Source organism: Leiobunum rupestre, chromosome 11 (assembly GCF_980474605.1).
Source record: "Leiobunum rupestre chromosome 11, qqLeiRupe1.1.hap1, whole genome shotgun sequence".
NCBI lineage: Eukaryota > Metazoa > Arthropoda > Arachnida > Opiliones > Sclerosomatidae > Leiobunum > Leiobunum rupestre.
Window position 1 is genome coordinate 53,201,041 of NC_143394.1, and position 22,937 is coordinate 53,223,977.

Below are 22,937 nucleotides of genomic sequence, written 5' to 3' on the forward strand. Positions count from 1 at the left end.
CCAACCCAAACATTGACCCGTTCAAATTGAACCTGGTGATGATATTCAAAACCCCAATGTGGGTTGATGTCAGACCAAAGATGGCTGTTTTGATGATTAAAGGGCCCATCTCTAGAAAATGACGCTTCGTCGGAGAACAAAACATGGCGCAAAAATTGTCTATCTTCTTGGACAGCATTTAGTAACCAGTTGCTAAATTCATAACGTCTTTGATGGTCTCCGTCAATTAGTCCTTGGTGGAGCGTAGCTCTGTATGGGTGATAGCGATTCTTACGAAGAATTTTCCACACACGACTTGCAGAACAACCCAAATCAGCAGCGGCGTTAGCGCAACTGTGACGAGGATATGCCACAAAGTACGCGAGTACATTGTTCTCGAAGTCTAAATCCGGTGGACCCAATCCGCGAAACCTAGGTTGCAAGTTACCAATTTGATTGAAATCGTGAATTGCTCGTCTTACTGTATTTACAGATGGTGCTCCATTTGGATGTCTTTCTGCGAAGATTTCAGTCACTCTTCTAAGGTTTTGCGCTGCTTCTCCATAGTAAATGGCAACTATCTCGGTACGCTCAGCTACTGAATAACGAGGCATTGTTCGAAATATTATCAAACACTAATAATAATCTCCCAAAGTTTTCCTTTAAATACCCAATGCATGTTTAGGATTGACCTATAGCCTCGTGTTTTTTAAATCCGGTCGTTTTTTTAACCAAAGTTTCAACTGGATTAGGTAATTCGGTTTCAATTATCGTTTCAAACAATCGTAATTTGGCTTCACCAACTTGTAAATTTTTCAAGCTCGAATTTTCACTGATAAATAAATTGTTTTTCGTCGAGTGAACAATTTTTAAGGGTTTTCGATGACGGCCTACAACTTTATAATAGAAATTTTTTATCTCGCACCTAGTGGTCGAAAAATAATTTTTCAAAATTGGTGAAAAACATTACCGAAAACGCTCAAATTTCTCAAACTGATGTCCCCCGGTATAGAGAATTGACCTTCCAAATTTGAAATCGGTACTATAAATAGTTTTTGGAAAAAAAACACTTTTCCGAGCAAAAAAAAAAGACCCTGTATACTTTCGAAAGATCAAAACTCACCAAAGATTCTTGGCATTAAAATGAAAGGTTTACAATACCCCGAAGTAATTTTTGTTGACACCCCGGAAATTATTTTAATCGACTCCCCTGAAATTATTGATATAACTGATAACGAGACCCCTGAAGTACCCATAATTACTTTACCCGATTCTCCAGAAATGGAAATAATAGATTTAACTGATACCCAAGACCCTACCCGTCCCTTAGCTAAAGTAATTGATTCGCAATTGGAACGTTTAAAAGAAATGACAATGGTACGAGATTATCTTAGCGAATATCAACTAACCCGCCCCGCCGGTGAATGAGACAATGGGGGAAAGCAGCTGGTGAACGAGAGAGATAAGGTATCCAGTGAATGGGGATAGCAACGGGGGAAAGCAATTGGTGAACGATAAGGTATCCAGTGAATGGGGGTAGCAACGGGTGAAAGCAGCTGGTGAACGATAAGGATGAATGGGGGAGCCAGGGGGCGATGTGCCTTATGTCCTTCCGGTGAATGAGATAGGTCAAAGGGTTCCGAATAAATCTAGGCATTAAAGATTTGGTTAATATGGACACGCTTAAAAGATTGATAGGCGTCGACGGAGAAACGAACGAACCAGTGATCGTGCCCCAGCCGCGGCAGATTTTGCGTCTACCTGACCATACGGTCGTTTCCGTCGACCGTACTAAAATCTATAGACCCGTCGTAGACAAGGTACGATTACTGGACGACTTCACTACGGTACCCTACGGCGATTAAGCGAATCTAATTGGTCCTGAGGAAGGGGACGTAGCGGCTGCCAATCGCTAAAAATTAAGCTTCTAGTCTCACCACTCTAAAGTGAATATAGTCTTGCGACTCTAAAGTGAATATAGTCTTGCGACTCTAAAGTTAATATAAAACCTATACGGGGTAAGGGACGAAATAGGTTATTCGATTATATTTTTCCTCCGCTGAAGAGTCACATAAATTTAACCGAATTTTAATTTAAATTTTCATTTGTACGTTAGTACTCGAAGGGAGATAACCATGCAATTTATTCATTCGTTTAATTGCGTAACGGCAGGCCCGAGTCAGAGTGGCAAAAGCTATTTAATTGAATCTATAATTTATCACGAAGAGGAAATATTTGTTCCGGGTTTCAAAGAAATACATTGGTATTACGGAGAATGGCAAGCTCTATACGATAAAAGGAAGCACAGGGTAGTTTTTAAAGAAGGATTGCCTGTTTTATCGGATTATGACGGAAAAGATTATATATTATTAGTTCTCGACGACTAGATGAGCGAGAGTAAAGGTCAAATTGGCGATTTATTCGTGAAAGGGACCCATCACCGTTCTCTAAGCGTTATTTTTATTACACAGAACTTATTCCATCAATCAAAAGATAGCAGAACCGTTTCCTTGAATTCGCAGTACATAATTTTATTGAAAAGTCCCCGAGACCGTCAGCAAGTGGCTTATCTCGCTAGACAAATGTTCCCTGATAAATGGCGTTTTGTAGTAGATGCCTACGAAGACGCGACTTCCAGACCTCACGGTTATCTAGTACTTAATTTAACTCAAACTTGTCCCGAAGATCAAAGAATCTTAACTAATATTTTACCGGGAGAAACGTGCTACGCATATCTCCCAAAATAAATAGAGCCAACATTTCATTATCTCATTCAGTTATGAATCATGTCTCGTAGAGTACGTATCGAGAGAGACGCTCTCCGATATCTCGGTCGTTGCAAACCCGTTCAACGAAAAGCCATTTTAGCTAAAGCCGACAAATCCCTCATAGACGCAATAGCCGAGTGTATTCATAATACTTTAATTGGTAACGTTAAACTCTCAAATACCCAAAAACTCAGGTTATCTCGTCATAAAAATACCCTTAGAAAACAAGTCAGTAAGCGCGTAGCTTGGAAAAGTAAAAATAAATTGTTAGTTCAGTCTGGGGGTGGGTTATTCTCGTTTCTTCTACCCGTCATTTCTACCCTTCTTGGTTCTATATTCGGAAGTAAACAATGAAACACGCCAGAAAAATGATTCCCGTCCCTAGTGACGTTTTAAAGTCCGACTCGTTCCCGCACCCCTCGCTCTGACAGTCTCTGAATTAGACGTTAAGATGGACCAAATATTAAATATGAAAGATTTAGACGACGCCTCGAAATGGATTTTATACGAACAAGCTTTAATGGGACACGGAAATCTACGTAAACAGGCCTTGGCTCCTAAAGAAATCGAAATTGCCCCCGCGCTCGACTCGCTAAGTAGGGACTGGATAGAACAATTACCTTTGATATATTATCATACAGCGCAGAGCATGGTGGATCAGTTGGAAACTGTACCCGATAGAATACGGTGGGATGAAAACGGGGAGCTCGTAATAAACGGTCGACCAATTAAAGGTTCCAATATTAGCGAAATTGCCAAAGCGTATTTAAATCCTAAAAACTCCCCAAAACCTATCCAATATTTCGCGTTTATTTCCAATTTAACCCAATTTAACTCTTCACCAGCGATCCCAGGCTTTCCCTTCCCGCTAGCTCCGAGCGCACCACAACGACGTTTTCCCGTTAAGCCAAATGTGAAGCGCGAGTATCCGGTTCAGGATAGATAAGCCCCGCTCCACTCGTAGCATCGACGGGGACTCTTCTCATCACTCGTATAAACAAACAAGGAGTCGGGCGCGAAAGTTGAAAGTATGGAAGAACCTATTTTAGAAAAAATATATTTTGACCCAAAGCATCCGGCGTCTTTCGGAGGCGCTGAAAGGTTATTCCAGTCCGTAAAGTCTCACGGCCTAAGTAGGGAAACTGTAGAAAAATGGTTAAGAGGAATCGACGCTTTTACGATGCATAGGCCGAAATATGAAAAGTTTTAACGAATTAAAATAGTAATTAGTAATATAAGGGAAAAATACCAGGCGGCTATTAACGATATGCATTCGTTAGAGGCTGATAATGACGGATACAAATATATTTTAACAATTATAGACTGTTTAAGTAGAAAAGCGTGGGGGTTACCTCTTAAAACTAAATCGGGGAAAGAGGTTTTGAAAAATATAAAAATTGTTTTTAAAGACGGAATTCCTGATAAATTCCAATCGGATAAGGGCAAGGAATTTAGGAATAAAGAAGTACAAGGATAGAAAGGTTTAATAGAACGTTAAAAACAAAAATGTATAGATATTTTACCCATCACTCCACAAATAGATATTTGGAAGTCTTACAGGACTTGGTCAAAAGCGTACAACTCCTCTTACCATAGCTCAATTAAAATGGCCCCTAATGACGTTTCGGAAAATAACGTATTACGTGTGTACAATAATATTTACTCTAAATATTATGCCGAGAAACTGAAAATGAAACCGCAATTCCAAGTAGGGGATTTGGTTAGAGTAAATACAACTAAAATGATATTTCAAAAGGGTTTCGAAGCTAATTATTCCGAAGAAATATTTTAAGTCGTAGCCATAGTTAAAAGTCATCCTCCCGTTTATAAAATAAAAGACTTATCAGAAATCGATATAAAAGGGACGTTCTATTTTCGAGAGCTTCAAAAGGTCAGCGCGCCTCGTTCGTTCAAGTTAAACAAGGTTTTACGGCAGAGAGTTAAAAACGGAGTAAAACAATTGTACGTTAGTTGGCTAGGATATCCTCCATCGTTTAATAGTTGGGTTAATCAAGATGACGTCTGGGATTTACATAACTCTTCCTAGTAATATTAGAGATAAGAATAAAAACAATACAGAAAATACTCTAGCCTCGTATTCTACAACGTTGGCCAAACCCATTAGTTAACGCGGAGATTGGGAAATTGCCCTGGTGGAAATTATTTATCCTTTATCTTTTTATAACGTAAGCGAACCAATGGGGTGCGGAATAGAAATTAAGGAATTACTATCGAACCCTCCAGCCCACATAGTAGATTACAATAATACGTACGACTTCCGCGAGATACCTCAGGGCTACTACAAAAATCCTCGTGAACTTTTGACTGTACTTAATGAAAGTATTAAAAGTTTGAACCTTGATTTAAAGAAAAGCGCTAATTCAGAGTTCGATAATGATTCATTAAGAAAATTTGAATATAGTTTAGAAAGTGGACACGTACAATACACTTCCTATAGTAAACATTATTGCAAACTCGAGTTAACGCCAGAGTTGAGGAAAATTTTAGGATTTAGAGATAATTTTACTAATATTTCACCTAAGCAAGCAATCAGATCAGATACCTCTATGCAATTAAACTTATTCGTCCCAGATCTTATGTTCGTGTATTCCGATTTGGTTGGAAATTAAATGGTGGGGGATACATTAGCCCCCCTTTTGCGAACAATTGTTGTAGACCAAAACGCGCCCCATGGATCAACCGTTTCAAAAACTTTCGATTCTCCGCATTACCTTAAACTGAGTAGAAATTATTTTGACAGTATCGACATTAATATAAGAACTAGTTTAGGTGAATTCGTGCCATTTCAGTTTTGTTCAGTCACGTGTAAAGTACATTTACGACGAGCTCCGTAAAAAATGGCTGATCAGTACGTTGATAGAAATTGTCCCTACATGCAATATTATTTAAATCAGGCGGGGAGCGGAGTAGATTTACCTTATTTCTCTGGGTTTGCGGGACAAAAAGGACACGGAATTGGTAGCTTTTTTTAGGGCTAGCTAGGTTTGTATTCCCATTCCTAAAACAGTCTGCCAAATACGTGGGGAAAGGGCTCTTTCTACAGGAAAGAAAGTACTCGTAGACGTCTTGCAAGGTCAGGACTTAAAAACGTCAGCCAATAAACGAATGACAGAAACTGTGGACGAAATGGCTGCGCAAGAAGGTTCGGGTCGTCGCAAGAGAAGAAAAACTACTAAGAAAGCATTGAAGAAGCCCCGCGCAAAGAAAAAGAGTTCAGTTAAACGCCGCAAGTTCACAAGTACGGTTCGCGATATTTTTGCTCTCTAAAAATGGAAGTACTTAAAAGCGAATTAAATATTTCCAACGAACTACCAACTCAACTCAGCGTTGAAAAAGGTCAAACGGTATGGTGTAAGCCAATTTCATCTACCGACAGCAGTTCTATCATCGAATTCGTGGTACCGGGTACGGGAGACTCTTACACAGATTTGGCAATGACAATGATATATTGTAAAGTCCAAATCGTCAAGACCAACGGTGACAACTTGGATGCCGGGTCTAACGTTTCACTCGTGAACAATTCTCTGCATTCGCTATTCAAACAATGCGAAGTGAAACTCAATGATACGACGGTTTCACCATCGGCCGCGAATTACCCTTATCGGGTATATATCGAAACCTTGGGAACGATGCAAAAAACACGCACCTAGCGACATCTGGATGGTACAATGACACGGCCGGAAGTATGGACCTCCCGACGAATGCCGGATTCACCAAGCGTCAAGCCCTAGCCGCGGATTCGAAAGAAATTGAACTTTACGGGAACATTTTTTGTGACATTTTTAATTTCAACAAATATTTAATTAATGGCGTACAACTTAAGGTTTTACTAACTAGAAATAGCGATAATTTTATCCTTTTTAGCGACACTGTCGACGCGTATAAAGTCGAATTTATAGACGCAGCTCTAATTGTACGTAAAGTTAAAATTATGCCTAAAATTGTATTAGCCCATCAGCAAGGATTATTACGTAGCAATGCCAAATATCCCTTCACTCGTACCGAAATTAAAGCTAAAACATTGGCTAGTTCGATTCAGAACGATAGATTTGACAATATATTCTTAGGTCCAATGCCCAACAGAGTCATTATTGGTTTAGCCACCAACATAGCGTATAAGGTTTCTGTTAAGTCTAATCCTTATAATTTTGAAAATTTCGACCTAAATTATTTGGCTCTATACGTCGATAACGAACAAATCCCTTCGAAAGCGTTGACCCATAATTTAAATAGTAAACAATTTACGCTAACCTATCATTCGCTATTCTCGGGAACTGAGATACACTACAAAGACGAGGGAAACCACATCGCGTTAGCCCACTTTCCTCTAGGCTTTGCCTTATATGCTTTTGATTTAACACTTGACAATTCGGCCAGTGACGTCACGTTTTGGAACCCCGTAAAGAGATTGCAACTTCGTTTAGATTTAGGATTTGGTACCCCTACGGTCGTTATCGTGTACGCCGAATTTCAATCTTGTTTACAGATAGATAAAAATAGGAACATTATTCGAGACTATTAAAATGACTACGACAAACGTTGACTTCTCTCAGGCACTGTATAAAACACCGAACTTTTTAGGCGTTTTTCTTCCGATAATTTAAAACCCGTCGCGAAATATCCACAATCGCTTATCATTATTTTGATAAAAGGGGTGACACAGGTTCTCATTGGTTTTGCCTCTTCGTCGATGGCCGAAAACGAGGATTCTACTTTGATTCAATGGGGCTTCCCCCGTTTTTATCACCAATCAGAAAATATTTTAATTCAATGTGTAAGACGTGGGCATTTAGTAAAAGACGATTGCAAGGACTAACTAGTAACGTTTGCGGTGAATATTGCGTTATGTATATTTTGCATAGAACTAAAGGACAGAGTACAAAAACGTACTACCAAAAGTTTTCCAAAAATTGGGAAAAAAACGACCACAAGATATTTTTATCTTTCGCAAATCATGGTAGAAAAATCATCACATCGAATTTGGCGAATCCATTAGCTAGAGAGAGAGGTATGGTGACTGACTGGAAAAAATCCAGTTCTATAGGATAAAACAATATATTCCCACGCCATCTGGTATCTTTTAGAGATATGACCCGACCTCTCTCGAAAACATGCGAGCGCTTCTACGAGCGCCAAACTATCTACTTTCGAAAAAAATAAACCATCCAAAAACAAAAAAAAAATAGAATCAGAAAGTATTGGTATAATAGTTAAGACAACGGGGTGGTTCACGCAATCTAGCATGAAAACAAAACATTGGTAGAAATATATTATTGCATTATTCCCGCACGTTCTATTTAAAGTTCTTTCTAAAAGTCATTGAAATCTGTTACCGTCTCGAACCATTGAAAGATGTTTTCTACCCGTCATTAACAAAATATCTTTAGTACACGCAAAATAAGATTGGTGAAAAAACATTGCCTTAGATAATTTAACTGAGATTTAGTTAGCTTTCGGCCTTGAAATGATAAAAAAGATTGAAATTTGACTCGGCCATTTTATTTAATAATATAAACTCATGTACGCGAAAAAACAATTGTTAACAATTTTTCCTATGTAACTTTTTCACTCTTAATAAATTCTTTAAAATGTAAAAAAAACTCATTATTGGAAAAGACATACCTTTTTTTCCAGAATTTCGTTATGTACTCTTTTCCAAAAAGTTTGTTAGATGGTAAAGTATAAAAATCAAAAGATATTTTCAAGCGTTAAAACTTTTGATTTGCTAGAGTTTAATATCTCATAAGCATGTAATTCTTGACAATATTTTGAGGTAAATAAAGTTGTACATAAAAAGACATCCGTCTCAGATGCTTTAAATACTATAGTATCTATACGACCAAATTGTAAACTATACTCGGTAACTTCACAAGCTACAAATCGCCCACGTTCATAAATTGTACCTCTAAAATGAAGCTTATGAGTGATATTCAAACAGTCCCTAGTTGATAGCGTGAGCTTTTTAAGATCATTAAATATCTCCGTACTCAATACATTTTCCTTCACTACTTTAAAACCTTGGTATTTAATTGATGGAGGAAACGGAGATCCAGACATGTAATACGATTGCTGAATTTGATGTTTTTCAGCTAAAGTTTGGTAATATTTACGAAATTTTTTGTGTTTTTGGCGAACCTTTTATATACTGAGTGTTTACTCTCAAATCTAAGAGACCAAAGACGTATAAGAGGCCCAAAATGTACGATAAGTTCAGGATAGTGATAACAAAGTAGTGGTGTTTGGGTTTCAATTTATAGTCAGGGAAACCCTTCATTAAATTTTCTTTATACTCGGTAAAGTTTAAACGCTAGTTCAGAAACCTTTAATTTTGAAATTCTTGGGCAGTTAATATTTCTACAACATCTTTCAATTGCAAATAAAGAATCCAGACACCATCGGCGTAATCTCTTATTTTATCCTTTAACAACCTTAATAGGCACCAAATTTGGGAAGCATCTCCCGTTAATTTTTGTGAACCCGCTTTGCCAGAACATGGCTTGTTACGCATATCAGTACCTTGGAATGGAAAATCTGAAATAACCCAATTGTAATAGTTCCACGAGAACCACTTTTTTGTTCGAATAAAATATGTCAACATTTTGTACACGTCGTATGCAACAACGCCTTCAAACAAATCATGTGCTAGGCAAGGAGCAAGTGTTGGAGTACATACGTGGAAATAGCCAAGGTCATTAAATGGGGAATTAAATTTTATGCCTTGAGCGCTACCTAATTCTGGGTTTAAGTTTAGAGTTTCTATGTTTTGCTGATAAGTCGCTTTGGTTCGTTTGCAAAATAAGTGGTTCTCTTTAATTTGTTCAGACTTCGCGTGGCAAAAACGGCATATATATCCACTTGAAAAAGTAGTTTGAAATCCACCAATTTCATGGTGTCCCAGATTATGACCAATAAGACACGTTAGGTATACTTTAAAATTTTCCCCATTTAAAGTAAGTCCATTCTTGCCAAGATCTTTAAGTTCTTCGACTAATTTTTCAAAAGACTTTCTTACTCCAATTTTTTTTTAAATTTGATTCTTTAGAAAGTAGTACTAATTGCATATGATTCACTGTTGATCTAAATACTTTCGAATATTGACAAGGCTATAATATACACCAATTATTTTATGGGTAGTCTTAGCCGAGCCAAAAGGATTGACCGTTTCAAATGCATCTTTAAAAACTAAATGCATAGCTTTATAATTATTTCGTATATGATCTTGAAGAAAAATTCTGCCATCACTTATGTCTTCTAAAATCTGATTTTTCTCAAACTCGTAGGTTGGTTTAGGATATTCAAGTAGTTCAGCTACTTCTTTGTTTGAAAGCAGCCCAGTAATTGATTGTTTAAGAGGTACATGGTGATAAATTAATTTCTTTCCGTGAAAATATCCAGCCAACATTTCCACCGGTTCGACGTAGCTAAAATTTGTTTTGTAAAACATTTGTCTTAAATAGGTTGATTTTAATATATCATTGGCCCTTTCGATTTCGTTATTCTCGGATAATTCATTTTCAACTTTCTGAATTATATCTTCACTTATTGAACTATATTCAAGAATTGATCTTAAATTATGGGCAAGAGAAGAATTTTCTAAATATTTAAGGTTGGAATTTCTTCGGATATAAACTGAATTGCTGAACTTGGTAAAAACATTTCCGCTTGTAGTTTCAAGTAAAATTGGGCCAAGTTTCTAACTGAGCTATTGGTATTTTCTCGATTTCCATTCGAAATTATTTAACTAGAATCAGTGACGTTAAAATCGCTAGCCAATGATATAATTGCATATGATTCACTGTTGATCTAAATACTTTGGAATATTGACAAGGCTATAATATACACCAATTAATTTATGGGTAGTCTTAGCGGAGCCAAAAGGATTGACCTTTTCAAATGCATCTTGAAAAACTATTAAATGCATAGCTTTATAATTATTTCGTATATGATCTTGAAGAAAAATTCTGCCATCACTTATGTCTTCTAAAATCTGATATTTCTCAAACTCGTAGGGTGGTTTAGGATATTTGAAAGCAGACCAGTAATTGATTGTTTAAGAGGTCCATAGTGATAAATGCATAAATATATATATATATATATATTTTCACGGGAAAAATGCATTTATCACTATGCACCTCTTAAACAATCAATTATATATATATATATATATATATTGCAAATCTTGCAACAATAACCCATCAGGACCAGGCGAGGAAGTCATGGTTACTCCTGCCATTTACCGCGCTTGGTTGAATTTCTTCACTTTGACATTCAGAGCACTGGGCAGAAATCACATTGCGCCAATACCAATCAATGGCCATCGCAATGCTTTGTTTTAATTAGACATGAAGTTATGTATTTGTACCCCGCCGTTCCGCTAGGCACTACGGCGGCCCACAACACTCAACCAGGTCCGGACAAAAATGCGCTTTGCGAAACAAACGTTCGGCCAGTGAGACAGCTATAAAAACCGGCTCACATATGGCAAACAAACGCCCTCATCACGGCCCAACAAAAGGCGACACCACGGGCCTGCCCGAGAACCCATCCTCGCACAGCTGAGGGCTAGAGAGACTTCCTCATTCACTGCAATTACCATCCCCGATAAGGTTATCAAATGACAGGTATGGAGTGAACCATCGCGCGAACCCAAAGTCCGAGCCCAGCAACCACGAACACACCCGTCCCCCCTCCGGCTGGCGGCGAAGGGGGCGATGCGAACTGGCGCGCAAGCCCAGAAATCAGGCCCGGCAGCCGCGAACGACACCAGTGACCCCATTAAGGACAATCCGGATAGGGACAGTGATACCTGTGCAAATCAGCCGCAGGTTATTAGCCATACGTTGCCCGGCTCTCGCCACGAGGAGGCTTTGCAATCAGGGTTTTCAAGAGAGCCTGTTTTAATTAGACAGTCGGATTCCCCTGGTCCATGCCAGTTCTGAGTTGGCTGTTAGTCGCCGGCCGAAACAGTCGTGCCAGTTACGAGATCCAGCACGCCGCGCAGCTGAAGCATTCCACGGGAAGGCCCTGACGCTGGTCCGAGCTCAACCGACTCGTTGCCGGGCCAGTCTCGCCCAGTCCCGGTGCAGTGCCAGACCCGCTTCGGACCTCAGCCCGACCGGCCCAGCCCTCAGAGCCAATCCTTGTCCCGAAGTTACGGATCGGTTTTGCCAACTTCCCTTACCTACATTTTTCTATCGACTAGAGGCTTTTCACCTTGGAGACCTGCTGCGGATATGGGTACGGTCCGGCACGAAAATCTCTACTTCTTACTCGGATTTTCAAGGGCCGATGAGAGTGCACCGGACTCCGCAAGATGCGCGGAGCTTTACGGAAACACCATCCCTATCTCCGGGCGAGCCGATTCCGGGGAGTCGAATCCTTTCAAAGAAAAGACAACTCTTCCCGGGACTCCCATCGACGTCTCCGAGCTCATTTGCGTTACCGCAATGTACCCAATTCCCTTTCGTTCACCAGCGAGACTTGCATTGAGAACTCTCGCCTCGGAAAGGATTTCTCCTATCCCTTAGGACCGACTGACCCATGTTCAACTGCTGTTCACATGGAACCCTTCCCCACCTCAGTCCTTTGATCACGTGATGAATTAATCTCCACAAGATAGGAACTGATTAATCCCCCATGCGTCATTTCTCTCCGAGACGCTGAACTGAAAAGAATTGCATCCGCTTTGCTCCCGTCGTCTACCGTAAACATGGAAAAACGTTCTATTGGTAAGCATTCTTTTATTAAAACTACTACTATTTCAATAGACCGAAGCTTAACATTTTCATTTTCTATAGCCGAGACTCATACCGTAGCCAAACGTCGGGCCGAAGAAAGACGTATCAACATAAAAATCACGTTAGGAGGATCAGTGTACATTTCTTTTGGTTTCGACGGTTCCAAGTTACAAGTTCTTTTCTTCAAAAAATCGAACGAAAATATTCTGTTCCTGACATCCGAAGCTTTCAACAATCTACTCTCTCTTTGGAAAGAACTTTTTGAGGCAACGCAAACTGGAGAATCGTCGCTTACCCACAACATCATCGACTATCACGGCAACAACGTATCCATCGTCGCCACGTCGAACACTCTCAAATTGAACTCGTTACGGGTAACGGGGAATCAGGGTTCGATTCCGGAGAGGGAGCCTGAGAAACGGCTACCACATCCAACTAAGGCAGCAGGCGCGCAAATTACCCACTCCCGGCACGGGGAGGTAGTGACGAAAAATAACAATACGGGACTCTTTTGAGGCAACGTAATTGGAATGAGTACACTCTAAATCCGTTAACGAAGATCCATTGGAGGGCAAGTCTGGTGCCAGCAGCCGCGGTAATTCCAGCTCCAATAGCGTATATTAAAGTTGTTGCGGTTAAAAAGCTCGTAGTTGAATTTCAGTTACAGACGGGCGGTCCGCTTTGGCGGCTACTGCCTGGCCTGAACATCCTGGCGGTTTTCCTTCGGTGCTCTTGATTGAGTGTCGTCGGTGCCCGCCACGTTTACTTTGAAAAAATTAGAGTGCTCAAAGCAGGCGTCCAGCCTGAATAATGGTGCATGGAATAATGAAAGAGGACTTCGAGTTCTATTGTGTTGGTTTTCGGAACACGAGGTAATGATTAAAAGGGACAGACGGGGGCATTCGTATTGCGACGCTAGAGGTGAAATTCTTGGACCGTCGCAAGACGAACTACAGCGAAAGCATTTGCCAAGAATGTTTTCATTAATCAAGAACGAAAGTTAGAGGTTCGAAAGCGATCACATACCGCCCTAGTTCTAACCATAAACGATGCCAACCAGCGATCCGCCTGGGTTACTCAATTGACTCGGCGGGCAGCTTCCGGGAAACCAAAGTTTGTGAGTTCCAGGGGAAGTATGGTTGCAAAGCTAAAACTTATGCGGCTTAATTTGACTCAACACGGGGAAACTTTCCCGGCCCGGACACCGGGAGGATTGACAGATTAAGAGCTCTATCTTGATTCGGTGGGTGGTGGTGCATGGCCGTTCTTAGTTGGTGGAGCAAGTTGTCTGGTTAATTCCGATAATCCTAGCCTACTAAATAGGCGACCGATCACTTGTGTCTGTCTTCCTTCTTAGAGGGACAAGCGGCGTTTAACCGCACGAGGCAGAGCAATAACAGGTCTGTGATGCCCTTAGATGTCCGGGGTCGCACGCGCGCAACACTGAAGGAATCAACGTGTGTATACCCCTGTCCGGCAGGACTGGGTAACCCGACGAACCTCCTTCGTGATAGGGATAGGGGCTTATAATTGTCCCCCTTGAACGAGGAATTACCAGTAAGCGCGAGTCATAAGCTCGTGTTTATTACGTCCCCGCCCTTTGTACACACCGCCCGTCGCTACTACCGATTGAATGATTTAGTGAGGTCTTCGGACTTGTGCTCGGAGCGGCTTTCGGGTCGCACCGCCGTACCGGAAAGATGACCAAACCTGATCATTTAGAGGAAGAAAAAGTCGTAACAAGTTTTCCGTGGGTGAACCTGCGGAAGGTTTATTATCGATACTGCGGTTATGATATCGTTAACCGGAGCCGAAAAAGTTTTTCTCGATTAGGCTAAAAAAACGTTTCACCTCGAAAAATTGGAGGTTTCGTAGGGGTTTTCGCGGAGGCGGATGCTATGTAAAAAGTAGTACCCGATGGCTTAGCAACTCCCAGCGAGTTAGTACACACGAGTCACCGATTGTAGTGCGTTGAAGAACGATGCCGAGAAAGGACGGGCGCGTTGCAGTTGAAGCCGAGCCTATCGAGCCGGTACCGACTAACGCCCGCGTCGAAGGAGCTTCGAGTTTCGCCGAAAGCTCGCGAGTGTGATTAGGGTTCCTCTTGTTCCTACGACGGTTCGATCTCAATTTCGTTTTTCTATTCTTTCTCCGAGCGAGAGAACGAGAGCGCCGTGGTCGTTAGCGAGCTTCTTTCAAAACGATCGCCCCGTGCAATTCGGTAACGACTTTCTTATACTCTCTAAAATAAAAAAATCTCCTCGAACGTCGAAGAGCGCTTCGTTCGTGGAGTGGTAACTCGTCGTGTCAGAGCGTGAGTACGCCGGCAAGATCGGGCCACGATTTAAGGCGTCGTGGCAGCTCGATGGGTTCCTTTTATCCGTATAACTTCCGCCAAAGAGCGTCCGTCGTTTCGCGACGACGGCGTTCGCCTTTGTTTTCTTCTATATTCCAAGGGTTCTTATAAACCAAAAATTATATACGACTCTAAGCGGTGGATCACTCGGTTCGTGGGTCGATGAAGAACGCAGCCAGCTGCGAGACTTGGTGTGAATTGCAGGACACATTGAGCACTTATTTTTCGAACGCACATTGCAACCTCGAGTCTTTCCCGAAGTTTCGCCTGTCTGAGGGTCAGATTACTGAGCACTGCGCCGTTTTTTTCCTTCGGGGAAAATTCGGGCTTCGGTGATCGTTTCCTCGTCTTCCGAGGATCGATTTAAAGAGCGCTAGACATGTCCAACCTTTCCCTTCGGGGAAATTGGCGCGCCGTACTCACCTCTTCCTTCTGAGATCGTCGGAGGGATTCAGTCGGACGTGACCGTAAGTGCCGCGCGTCTTAAACGGTGCGGACCTCGGTCGGCCGGGCGTGCGATGGCTGCGGACCGTTTGGCGGATTTCCTTCCGTTCGAACTACGCTACGACCGGTCTGGTCACTGAAAGATGTCTGTCTTTGAAAGCGGACACCGGAAGATGGCCGGCGGCGGGCTCTTTCGGGAGTGTGCTGCCGGTGTTTTAGCCAGCTCGTTTCACGAGTGAGCGATCGCCAGACCGGAGACGATTCTAGCCCTGTGCGGGCTACGCCGAGCACTCTCGCTTTTAATGGGAGCGATGCGACGAGTCAGGTGTTGTGTGAGCGGCTGCCGGCGATCTCCGCTGGTATTCGTCCGCACTCGCCGTTGCTCAGGTAGTCAGCCACCCGACCCGTCTTGAAACACGGACCAAGGAGTCTAACATGTGCGTGAGTCATTGGGTCTTGTTTAGGCCCAAAGGCGTAATGAAAGTGAAGGCCGGTTCGGCTGGCTGCCTTGGAATCCCGCGTTCCTCGTTAACGCGGGCGCACCAAGGGCCCGTCCCGATCGCCTCGTCGACGGGGCGGAGCAAGAGCGTACACGTTGGGACCCGAAAGATGGTGAACTATGCCTGGGCAGAACGAAGCCAGAGGAAACTCTGGTGGAGGTTCGCAGCGATTCTAACGTACAAATCGATCGTCAGACCTGGGTATAGGGGCAAAAGACCAATCGAACCATCTAGTATCTGGTTCCCTCCGAAGTTTCCCTCAGGATAGCTGGCACTCGGAGGTTGCAGTCTCATCCGTTTAAGCGAATGATTAGAGGCCTTGGGGTCGAATAGACCTCAACCTATTCTCAAACTTTAAATGGGTGAGAAGTCCGGTTTACTCGACTGAATCCCGGACAGTCACTAGGATGCGAGTGCCAAGTGGGCCACTTTTGGTAAGCAGAACTGGCGCTCGGTTCGTGGGTCGATGAAGAACGCAGCCAGCTGCGAGACTTGGTGTGAATTGCAGGACACATTGAGCACTTATTTTTCGAACGCACATTGCAACCTCGAGTCTTTCCCGAAGTTTCGCCTGTCTGAGGGTCAGATTACTGAGCACTGCGCCGTTTTTTTCCTTCGGGGAAAATTCGGGCTTCGGTGATCGTTTCCTCGTCTTCCGAGGATCGATTTAAAGAGCGCTAGACATGTCCAACCTTTCCCTTCGGGGAAATTGGCGCGCCGTACTCACCTCTTCCTTCTGAGATCGTCGGAGGGATTCAGTCGGACGTGACCGTAAGTGCCGCGCGTCTTAAACGGTGCGGACCTCGGTCGGCCGGGCGTGCGATGGCTGCGGACCGTTTGGCGGATTTCCTTCCGTTCGAACTACGCTACGACCGGTCTGGTCACTGAAAGATGTCTGTCTTTGAAAGCGGACACCGGAAGATGGCCGGCGGCGGGCTCTTTCGGGAGTGTGCTGCCGGTGTTTTAGCCAGCTCGTTTCACGAGTGAGCGATCGCCAGACCGGAGACGATTCTAGCCCTGTGCGGGCTACGCCGAGCACTCTCGCTTTTAATGGGAGCGATGCGACGAGTCAGGTGTTGTGTGAGCGGCTGCCGGCGATCTCCGCTGGTATTCGTCCGCACTCGCCGTTGCTCAGGTAGTCAGCCACCCGACCCGTCTTGAAACACGGACCAAGGAGTCTAACATGTGCGTGAGTCATTGGGTCTTGTTTAGGCCCAAAGGCGTAATGAAAGTGAAGGCCGGTTCGGCTGGCTGCCTTGGAATCCCGCGTTCCTCGTTAACGCGGGCGCACCAAGGGCCCGTCCCGATCGCCTCGTCGACGGGGCGGAGCAAGAGCGTACACGTTGGGACCCGAAAGATGGTGAACTATGCCTGGGCAGAACGAAGCCAGAGGAAACTCTGGTGGAGGTTCGCAGCGATTCTAACGTACAAATCGATCGTCAGACCTGGGTATAGGGGCAAAAGACCAATCGAACCATCTAGTATCTGGTTCCCTCCGAAGTTTCCCTCAGGATAGCTGGCACTCGGAGGTTGCAGTCTCATCCGTTTAAGCGAATGATTAGAGGCCTTGGGGTCGAATAGACCTCAACCTATTCTCAAACTTTAAATGGGTGAGAAGTCCGGTTTACTCGACTGAATCCCGGACAGTCACTAGGATGCGAGTGCCAAGTGGGCCACTTTTGGTAAGCAGAACTGGCGCTGTGGGATGAACCAAACGCCGGGTTAAGGGGCCCGATGCGAGACGCTCATGAGATCCCATGAAAGGTGTTGGTTGCTATAGACAGCAGGACGGTGGCCATGGAAATCGGAATCCGCTAAGGAGTGTGTAACAACTCACCTGCCGAAGCAACTTGCCCTGAAAATGGATGGCGCTTCCGCGTCGACCCCATACTCGGCCGCAGCTGTCACAATACTGGTTGTTTAAACAGCTGTGAGTAGGAGGCGCGCGTCGAAGGTGCCGGGCGTAAGCTCGCCTGGAGCCGCCTCTGGCGCAGATCTTGGTGGTAGTAGCAAATACTCAAGTGAGAACCTTGAGGACTGAGGTGGAGAAGGGTTCCATGTGAACAGTAGTTGAACATGGGTCAGTCGGTCCTAAGGGATAGGAGAAATCCGTTCCGAGGCGAGACCTCTCAATGCAAGTCTCGCTGGTGAACGAAAGGGAATCGGGTACATTGCGGTAACGCAAACGAGCTCGGAGACGTCGATGGTAGTTCCGGGAAGAGTTTTTTCTTTGAAAGGATTCGACTCCCTGGAATCGGCTCGCCCGGAGATAGGGATGGTGTTTCCGTAAAGCTCCGCGCATCTTGCGGAGTCCGGTGCACTCTCATCGGCCCTTGAAAATCCGAGTAAGAAGTAGAGATTTTCGTGCCGGACCGTACCCATATCCGCAGGCCTCCAAGGTGAACAGCCTCTAGTCGATAGAAAAATGTAGGTAAGGGAAGTTGGCAAAACCGATCCGTAACTTCGGGACAAGGATTGGCTCTGAGGGCTGGGCCGGTCGGGCTTAGCTCCGAAGCGGGTCTGGCACTGCACCGGGACTGGGCGAGACTGGCCGGCAACGGTGCGGTTGAGCTCGGACCAGCGTCGGGTCCTTCCCGTGGAATGCTTCAGCTGCGCGGCGTGCTGAATCTCGTAACTGGCGCGACCGTTTCAGCCGGCGACTAACAACCAACTCAGAACTGGCACGGACCAGGGGATCCGACGGTATATAAATCCATTAATCCATGTCTAATTAAAACAAAGCATTGCGATGGCCATTGATTGGTGTTGACGCAATATGATTTCTGCCCAGTGCTCTGAATGTCAAAGTGAAGAAATTCAACCAAGCGCCGTTTTAGAGGCAATACGGGAGACTAGTGTGCAGCGCGGGACCGCCTTGCGGCGGCTGGCGTACGCAACTATGATCTCTCTTATTAGTGACGCGCATGAATGGATTAACGAGATTCCCACTGGGCCCTAAATGGGTTGGAGTGTGCAATAACTGGTGGCTTTACCGGGGAGTCGGGGTCCGGCTCTTGTAACCCATAAGGGCGGTGGCGCACTGGGTGATGTTAGCTCTGATCAAACGGTTCTATCTCCACCTCCGACTTCGGTCAGGTTTGGGCTGGATACTGAACTTCGGTTCAGGCTAACGGAGAGGGTCCAGGCAAACTGGTCGCCTCGGTGAATTGAGTAGCCTGCTGTGGGGCGGCGAGCCTCCGTATGAGGGCACGGCGGATCCATCTCCCGGCCTTTTGGACTCCCACCGGGATCTCCGGTGCCAGCTGTGCCGGGTTATGCGGGTTGCTGTGTGCTCGTCATTCCCCTTTAAGAGCTCTCTTCACAGGATTCGGCTTCTTACCTTCATAGGTAGGGTGTCGACTGGAGTTGCTATAGCACCCATTCTGAATCCCACTGCTGTGTGCGAAGTGGGAATTGGTCCACCCGTTGCTGCACCTTCTGCTGGGTTGAATGGCTTGCGTCTAAGGTGAGACCATCAGGAGTAGGGTTCTGCTACCCATGCTGCATTTGTCACCTGTCCGGGCTAGGGGGACGCTGGCGTAGGGCACTATGATGATATTCCTCCGGTGGTATGGTCTCTGTTACTAGGTACACCGGGCTATAAATTCTGACACACTGTCCCTATCCTATTGCCCGTATTACAACTGCACAGGACAAAATTTCCCATCAAATCAATAAGGGTGTCCCTCAGGGATCGTGTGCTGGCCCTGTTCTCTGGAATCTGATTATGGATTCCTTTCTACGTCTCCCACTGCCGCCTGCCTGCGAGTTCAAGCTTTTGCTGACGACTCGGGCTTAATTGTACGCGCCTCTTCAAGGCGATTGCTAGAGCACAAGGGCAATGAGGCCCTTTCCATTATCAATACTTGGAGCTTGACTCAAAAGCTGTCTTTTTCTGCAGATAAAACTCAAGTTAGAACCTTCAAGTGTCTGGGTCCCCCGGCCCGTTTACCTATTTTCCAACTAGGGGAGGATCGTCTCTCCCATGTCTCATCTTTTAAATATTTAGGCATGATTCTTGATAATCACTTAAATTGGATTCCTCATTTAAATTACGTCAGATCTGAAGTTGCTGCTCTGTCCCAGAATATCGCTGAATACGCCCACGAAACCTGGGGTGTCAAAGGGGCAGCTCTTCGGAGTATTTATAAACGTGGTATTGAACGTATAATCGTTTATGCTGCCGGAGCCTGGTGGCGTGAATCTGGCAACGTCAAAATGGTTCAAAAACTTCGAAGCATTCAACGCATTTTTGCTCTTCGCATTAATAAGTCATACAGAACGGTGTCTACCGACGCCCTTCTTGTTATGGCTCGACTTCTCCCCGTCGACCTTATTGCTAGACAAGAGGCGACTATCTTCCAACTTTTTACCATTGGCACTCCGGCGACACACCTCCACCACACCTTCAAACCAACTAATCTGTTGAGACCGCACGACATTTGGTACGAGCCTTCTGCTTGCAGGCTTGCCTACCCATGCGCGACTACCGAACCTCGGGGTCAGTGGTATGAAATTTTTTCCGATGGCTCCAAATCGGATGCTGGCACAGGATGTGCCTTTGTGGTATATTGGCCGGGAATTGAGGTCCACCGGGCCCTTTTCCATTTAAACCCTGAAGCTGAGTTACTAGCTATTCTTCAAGCCCTCCTCTGGGTTCAAGACCAGCAAATCGTCTTCCCTACTACTATTTACTCTGACAGTCTGTCTTCTATTCAGAATTTGAGGAATCCAAACGCTACGAACGTTATGGGTTCCCTAATAAAAACTCTCATAATGGCTATTGGTCCAGAAATAATTTCACTCTCTTGGGTCAAGGCCCATGTTGGTACCACTGGTAACGAGCGCGCTGACGCTTTAGCCAAGGAGGCGGCACTTGGAGCTGGTCATGTGCTCCACCTTCCCCTCACTAAGACCTTTGTCAAAGGTCGAATTACTACTACAAGCCACTCTACGTGGCAAATCCAGTGGACTACCTCAGATAAGGGCCGACACACGTTTTCCCATATACCCTCGGTCAGCAATCTATTTGCTGATATTAATTACTTCTCTTCCCAATTAATTAATACATTTTCCACCCTAAATTATAATAATCGTTCGGACGGCCTTTTAGTTTATGTTCTAAAAGAATATGATGTTCAGCATTCGGAGGTTAAATTGGGTGAAAGTAATTGTTTGAAGGTAAAATTAATGAACGCGGTTAATTTGTCAATTTGTAATATATTAGCCATCTATCGGTCACCTAACTCGGAAGTAAGTTCTTTTGTTTCTGATTTAGAAATTGAACTAATGTCGTATAATGATATGTGTAAAAATTACGTCATTGTCGGTGACGTAAATATTGATATATCTCACAAAATTAATACACCAAAAAATTCCGAGTACTTTGATATTTTATCAAATTATGGTTTTACATCGTATGTTAATAAATCTACAAGAGTAACTAATAAAACATATTCCTGTATTGACCATATTTTTGTGAAACTAGGTAAACAACACTCGACTGAAAATATGTTTTCAGGCATTCTTGAAAAGTATATTTCGGACCATTATATAGTTTTACTAAATCTAAATGTAAATAGTGAACAACCTGTGAAATTAACCAATAACCTGAGTAAAATTAGCGAGGTAAATTATGCTAAATTACAAATGTTATTAAATTTTGAAAAATGGTATACGGTCTTAAAATGTACAAATGTTGATAAGGCTATGATAGAATTTGTTAATACTTTAAATTTTTATATCCATTTGTCAAAATCTAAAAAAGAAAATGTAAATGTTTCTGGAAAAAACAAACCAATCAAACCATGGATTTCGAAAAACCTAATAAATTGTATAAAAAAACGGGATCGGTTGCGTAAGCGTTTAAATAGCGAACCTTTTAACTTAGATCTAAAAAATGAATATCGGAATTATAGAAATAAATTAACAACTATTATACGGCAAGCTAAAAATATTTACTATCGATTAAAAATTGAACGAGCTAATAATAATTCGAGAAAAGTCTGGGAAGTAATTAATGAAATTATTAATAAAAAACAAGGAAGTAATGTAAATGATAATATAAAACTTAAAACTGATGGCGGTGTCATAGACTCCGCTGTTGAACCAGATACCGTTGCCACTACATTTAATGAGTATTTCTCAACAGTGGGTTTAAAAATGGCTGAAAACATTAAGCAGTCAAATACTCGGAATATTAGTAATGTAACATTAAGAAATTCAGATCCAAATATAAAATCTATGTTTTTAAACCCAGTTACAGAATTGGAAATTTTTAATCATATTTCTGAGTTAAAAGATTCTGCCGTATCTGATAAGTTTTCGACAAAATGTTTACAAATAATAAAGTTATATATATGTGTTCCTTTAGCACACGTAATAAATTTAAGCTTTGAATGTGGTGAATTTCCTAGTGTACTAAAAACAGCAGTAATAATTCCAATATATAAAGCCGGCGATAAAACTTTATTAAAAAAATATAGGCCTATTTCACTACTCAGTAATTTCTCAAAAATATTTGAAAAGTGTATGAAGATTCGTTTATGGAAATTTGTTTTTGATAATAATATTATCTCCAAGAATCAGTATGGATTTCAAGCTGGAAAAAGTACGAATGATGCCATTTATAACTTTACTAAATACGTAATTGAAAAGCTTGACCAAAGTGAAAAAGTAATATCAGTTTACTTAGATCTTGCAAAAGCATTTGACACGATAAGTCACGAATTATTATTTAAAAAAATGCAATTTATATGAATCCGTGGAATTGTTTTGATCTGGTTTGTTTCTTACATGAATAACCGTTTTTCGAGTGTTAAAATTGGAAAACATACTAGTTCTAAAGAGCCTTTGCTTTGTGGCGTTCCCCAAGGGACGATACTTGGTCCCATATTATTTTTAATATAAAAGTGAGATGGCAGATGCTCTGTTTTCCTTTGCGGATGATACCGTACTAGTTTTTATTGAAAAAAACTGGGATAATGTAGTACTCAAGGCAAATATTGATATTTATAATGTTAATCAATGGTTAATAAAAAATCTTCTAAGCCTAAATGTAGATAAAACCAAATATATAGCCTTCTCCGAAAGCGATAATTTTAATTCTGGTGTGTTTTTACATAGTAAATTT

The 22,937-nt window shown here is 42.9% G+C and overlaps 1 non-coding gene and 3 pseudogenes across 1 annotated transcript; all 4 read left to right on the plus strand.

The window, feature by feature from the left end:
* Window positions 1-13,632: 13,632 nt before the first annotated feature.
* On the plus strand, window positions 13,633-14,274 carry LOC149923300 (small subunit ribosomal RNA; annotated as a pseudogene; the record flags this gene model as incomplete).
* Window positions 14,275-14,988: 714 nt separating this feature from the next.
* On the plus strand, window positions 14,989-15,142 carry LOC149923301 (5.8S ribosomal RNA). Its single transcript, XR_016477501.1, has one exon. It is a non-coding gene; the product is annotated as a 5.8S ribosomal RNA (ribosomal RNA).
* A 1,105-nt stretch (window positions 15,143-16,247) lies between these two features.
* LOC149923302 (5.8S ribosomal RNA) lies at window positions 16,248-16,390 on the plus strand (annotated as a pseudogene).
* A 583-nt stretch (window positions 16,391-16,973) lies between these two features.
* On the plus strand, window positions 16,974-18,221 carry LOC149923303 (large subunit ribosomal RNA; annotated as a pseudogene).
* Window positions 18,222-22,937: the final 4,716 nt, after the last annotated feature.